Below are 6,423 nucleotides of genomic sequence, written 5' to 3'. Positions count from 1 at the left end.
TCAAAATGAAAGGGTAAACTAAAAGGTTAAATATACATATTACGTCACAAATTTAACATAGTTGGATTCAAGTAAAAACATGATGTGTCCAAACGCACTCAATACAAACTGAATAAGTGCAAGAGATCCTAGTAAATTCCATTAGAAGTTTTCCTTTGCCACTAATCAAAAGGTTTGTTTGTTTTGAATTTCGCACAAAGCTACTCGAGGGCTATCTGTGCTAGCCGTCCCTAATTTAGCAGTGTAAGACTAGAGGGAAGGTAGCTAGTCATCACCACCCACCGCCAACTCTTGGGCTTCTCTTTTACCAACGAATAGTGGGATTGATCGTCACATTATACACCCCTATACCGGCTGGGAGGGCGAGCATGTTTAGCGCGACGCGGGCGCGAACCAGGACCCTCGGATTACGAGTCGCACGCCTTACGCGCTAGGCCTTGCCGGGCCAACCTAATCAACAGGAATATAATGTATTTTTGGTTCACCAGAAGTGAAGATGCAAGTTTATCTTTAACAACTGAAATTATTTGTCAAGAAGAAAATATATAGAAGAATGATGATTTAAAATGATTTATTGTTGGTTATCTATAATTTTTCTTTGAAGTTGTGATAATCGATAGCTTTATTCTGAGTTATTCTAAATATTTAATTTTTTGGATGCCCGGAATAAAACAGTTATTGAACAAAACGATGCAAGTTGTCTAAATCTGTTATGTTTCTTACGCAGAGTAATTAATAAAATAAAGACACTGATTAAATATACAGGCCTGGCATGGCCAAGCGCGTAAGGCGTGCGACTCGTAATCCGAGGGTCGCGGGTTCGTGCCCGCATCGCGCTAAACATGCTCGCCCTCCCAGCCGTGGGGTGTATAATGTTACGGTCAATCCCACTATTCGTTGGTAAAAGAGTAGCCCAAGAGTTGGCGGTGGGTGGTGATGACTAGCTGCCTTCCCTCTAGTCTTACACTGCTAAATTAGGGACGGCTAGCACAGATAGCCCTCGAGTAGCTTTGTGCGAAATTCAAAAACAATAAACAACAACAACAACTGATTAAATATACTGATACAGGTTTCAAAGTGTAATTGTAATATATACGGGAGCACTACTAATATCTTGGCTTGATTCTGCTCACGATCTGCGTGTCAAGGGTTCGAATATTGCCAATGAAATTAATTGCTCATTCAGCCGTAAGGGCGTTATAATTTAGGGTCAATTGCACTTCTTGTCGATAAAGAGTAACATTCTATATACTCTATCACTTCTAAATTGGGGAAGAGTAGAGCAAATATTCCTAGAGTAGCTCTAACAAACAAACAATATAACGGGAAGATGAGGCTTAGCACCACATGCATAGAAACATATTTTATTTCCCTTTTGTACGAACCAGCATAAAAGCAGGAGTAGTTCCTGATTAAACAGCTCAGTAGTAGTTTACCATCTTGCCCTTGTGGTGGCATGATTTTATTAAAAATAACTTCAATCACTTTAATATTTTTAAGTATCGATAGCGCCATGTTATCTTCTTTGAAAAATAGTAATTATGGTGTTTTACTATCACGAGGTAGTTAGTATCAAGATAAATTTAATAGTTCTGTCTTAAGCATAGAAGATAAATATATTTATTTAAATTTCTTGTTAACAAAAATTAAAGAATTAAATTTCATAGAGTTCAAAAATATCTTCTGAGATTTAAAGAGGCAGTGTTACCACTTATTTGACAAAATAAATTTCAGTAAGAAAGGGGCTCAGCATGGCCAGGTGGTTAAAATGCTCGGCTCGTAATATAAAGGTCGCAGGTTAAAGTCCCAATCACATTAAACATACTTGCTTTTTCAGCCATGGGGCGTTATAATATGATGTTCAATCCCACTATTCCTTGATAAAAATGTAGCCCAATAGTTAGCAGTGGGTGGTGATAGCTATCTGCTTTCCCTCTAGTCTTACAGTACTAAATTAGTGAGGTCCGGCATGGTCAGGTGGTTAAAGCACCCGACTCGTAATCTGAAGGTCGCGGTTTCGAACCCCCGTCCCACTAAACATGCTCGCCTTTTCAGCCGTGGGAGCATTATAATGTGACGGTTACTCTCGATGGTAAAAGAGTAGCCCAAGAGTTAGCGGTGGATGGTGATGACTAGCTGCCTTCCCTCTGGTCTTACAACGCAAAATTAGGAACGGTTAGCGCAGATAGCCCTCGCGTAGCTATGCGCAAAATTTAAAAACCAACCATATCAAATATTTTACATTTTATGCCTCTATGTTTACTACTAATATTTATTGAACACAATGAAAGTTCGATAACAGTCCAATATTTCATGGCCCAAACTCGTAAACTCATTTTCAGGCGAGATTTCTCCTATCATTTTTATCATTATACTTATAGAATTTTGTAACATATTTTACAATTTGCCACCCCAGTGGCACAGCAACATGTCTGTAGGTTTACAACGCTAAAATCCGAGTTTCGATACCAGTGGTGAGTAGAGTACAAATAGCACAGTGTGTAGCTGTGTAGCTTTTGGGCTAATTAAAAAGAAACGACAATTGTTTATCATACGATTTCATTTTTCATTCAGTTTGCTATTAAACATGTTTATATGCATAAAGTATATTCAAATTTGCAGTTTTGTATTTTGAGTTTTTATGGGCGTCTTCTACAATTACAATAAAAGAAGCAACTTTTTTCATGCTCTGAGATAACTTTTCATTAATCATGAATTTAGATAAGTTCCGCCCAGACGATGGATACTTCAGCTAGTAAGTTACATTCTATTATTTCTTTAGTATTGGTTGATTGCCATATATGCAATCGTTGTTTTTTTCATTACTGTCGTTTTGCACTGTTAACTTAGTCTTTGGATTTAGGACAAACCTCAGAGAAATATTTGAACATATGGATGCAATTTCACTTAAACCGACAGCATCATATTGGTGAATCAACGCATTCTAAGCATAATGAGTTAGATACATTCATTATTGGGATAATGCTTGGTTTTGGTCTGCGCAGGTAGAAGTTAATGAAAATTGCTTAATAGTAACACCTTTAAACAAGGGACAAGGTTATTTAAGTTTCTCATGATGGCGAGGCACTTGCTCGAAGTAACAAACATATTCAAAAGGCGGGTGGCATGGGTATTAAAACTTCAATTACAATGAATTACAGAACAACGTTTCGACCTTCTTAGGTCATTTGCAAGTTGAATGACGAATCATTTGCTTTCAGATTGCTACGGATCAACAGATGACTGATTTACATCATAAAGAATTGAAAGTGAGTGTTTAACACTTACAAAACACTAGTTTCTGCCTTTTTAAAAATATACTTTTGCTGTATATATAAACACTCTAGATTAGTGTATGTTATGTTAGAGTTCTTTGTTGACCTGGTGGCTAATTTAAATGAGCAGACAGTATACTAGAGTATTTTGTATGTTCCCACTAAACTGGAAATGTTTGATTTATTCTATAGAATGCATCGGAAAGAAAATGTTTAACACTCCTACGAAAAGACGTTTCTAGTCCTGATTTCTCCAAGCCCGTTCCCCTGGCTGTGGTTTCGCTAGATAGTAGATAGGGACAGTGGGAATCTCGTTAATCCATTCATTAATGGATTTAAATGGCAATTTCATTTAAATACAAAATTATTAGCCTAATATTAATAACCTTTCAAGTTGCTCTGGGGCCTATTAGACCCCACTTTTCGTAGGAGTGTTAATGTCTATAAAATAAATTAATGAAATACATTTCAGCCACGTCTATCAAAAGTACACTACTTTCTTCACAGGCGGGTATTTAATGAAAAACAATACGAATCTGTGTCAGAGCTTATTTCTAGCAAATTAATAAAATATAATTTAACGCATGATACATTTAATACAAGTGAGCTTTTAAAGACATATCAGTGTCTTACAAAATTATATTTTGCATGTATCTAATAAATGAATCAAGTAAAATATTCATTTTGAACATCCTAAATAATTTCTCTAAACCTTTAAATAAGGATTCTCTTGGTTTCGGGAACCGATCTGAAGCAAATGAGCGAAGTCAAAGCACAATAAACATGAAAACATGATACAACGTTAATGTGGTAAACACACAGTTTTAAAGAATAGAGTGTGTGTGCGTTTTATAGCAAAGTCATATCGAGTTGTTTGCTGTGTCCACCAAGGAGAATCAAATTCTTGATTTTAGCATTGTAAACCTGTAAACTTCCTGTTGCTCCATTGGGAGACTTCCCTCTCTTCAATGTAGGGCTTTACTCCAAATGTGAGAAAAACATTAAAGAAGGATATGAAATGAGTACAAAATTAGTATTTTTCTTTAAATTTCGATAACCCTAAAATAGTTATTTAATTGGTTAAAATAACTTGCATTTTTATTGTATCTTCACTTTAAAGGCTCTTTTAGGTATTTTACATACGATGTGCTCCCTCTAAAATCGAATGTTCATTGTTATTTTTTAATTACCTGGAAATGTATTTTTTAATAGGATTAAACCTTAAAAGCGTTCAGAACCTTTAGTACCTTAGAGTTGCATGCTAACGCAAGTTACATAATTTACTATTTGGTTTGAGAAGCCCGACAACGTATTTGAATATTTTCAACCTATATCATATCTACGGATAGTATTAGCAGAAGTTAGCCGAATTGTTTGATATATAATAAAACAGGAAACCTTTTGAAATGTTTAAAACTAAATACGCAATTTATAGAGCTTTCTATGTTATCAAATGTTTAAACACGAGAATACCAATAAAAGTTAAGGGTACGAAAGAGCTAAAGATATTGTTGTAATTTATTTACTTAATTTGACAACACCAATACTCCTGTAATACCAGGAGTTCTTCTTTAATTAAACTTCACAGCTATTCGATTTGAAATATCTTTATTTGCTTTTTCGGTTTCGCGCAAAGCTACTTTAGGGTTATCTGCGCTAGACACTCCTATCTTTGAATGAAAGGCAGCTAGTCAAAAAAACCACCCATTACAAACTTTTGGGCTTTTAAAAAAGAAATATGAGATATACTATTACCATATAATGAACCAACGGGTCAAAGGGCGAACAAGTTCGACAATTGGTATCGTATTCTGACCAATAAGCCGCACGAGCCAACTTTAAAATATTAAATTACACGAGGATTTCGGGGTCTTGTTCTGTGAACTTGGTGCTAACACCGCGTGACACTAAGGGGTACAGTATGAATATTACCCGTTGTTTGGTCTATGCAACAATTAATATAGATGAAATAGATAAGCTTTAAATTTGATAACACTTATTTTCATAGCAGAGTGTTCCCGTGAAGAGGTTCGAAAATAGAAAATTTCATACCTCATATGCTTCGTATCACCAAAATGAGCTAACAATTAAAACCTTGTTATAAACTTTCGCTTATATCAATAGCACATATGGTATTGCAAATCCAGAATATGTTATTAAGCTGACTTAATACACGTGTTTGTGAGCATTAAACACTGAAACTATTTTGAGAAGGGAACTAACGATATGAAATACAGGTATATCTTTTTTAAAGATATGAAATACAGGTATATCTTTAAAAACCTTTTTAAACTCTTTGAAATATATATATATATACACACACTCTTATTGAGTTAATTATGCATTCAAATGGATTATTTAGCCATGTATATATTTATATATATGTACACCTGTTTTATCATGACGACATACTTTATTAAAACAGTCAAATCGATATACAAAATCCTGACTCAGTTGGCAGCTATACACACATATACATAACGATCCTTGCTGTTATTTGGGATTACTTCCCAGCCGTAGACAGCAGGTTGCAGTAAATGATTAATAAACAGTAGGGTCGTAAACTTAGTCGGTTTATTGTTCTTGTGTGCTGTCGATAGTTTGAAACTACATCCACTGGTGTTTAGTATTAATGCTAGACTCTACCAGACAAATCATAGATCTTTTCCTTTGATTATATGACCATGGATGCAAAAGTTAAATTGTTTTCTTTTCTTATCTATATTTTCTTGTTGTTGTGCGTTGGAAATATCAAGTTAAACGTCAACAGCTTGTTTCAATTGATAATGTTAACTTGTTTCAGTTGATAAAGTTTTCATAAATAAAGCTTCCGACTTTAAGGTTATCTATCTATCTATTTAGTTAATTGAACTAGATAACTATTCAGAACGAGGGTAAACTGGCAGCTTAAAGAGATTAGCACTGGTTTCCTGGCACGTGAGTCGAGGTTTATCCCTTAGAGACCCATCATAAACATATTATTGATTCAACAGTAGCCTTGGAAACTCTATCGGAAAACATACCATTTATATTGACCTGGTAATTAAATGGCTGCAAGAGAAAGCTATCTACATTGAATCGATAAATTAGTCACCCATGTTGTTTTCAGTTCCTTCAGTTATATATATAGTAATATTTTTATTGCTAT

The sequence above is a fragment of the Tachypleus tridentatus genome, chromosome 12 (genome assembly GCF_004210375.1).
Source record: "Tachypleus tridentatus isolate NWPU-2018 chromosome 12, ASM421037v1, whole genome shotgun sequence".
Lineage (NCBI taxonomy): Eukaryota > Metazoa > Arthropoda > Merostomata > Xiphosura > Limulidae > Tachypleus > Tachypleus tridentatus.
Note: the sequence above shows the minus strand (reverse complement) of the source record.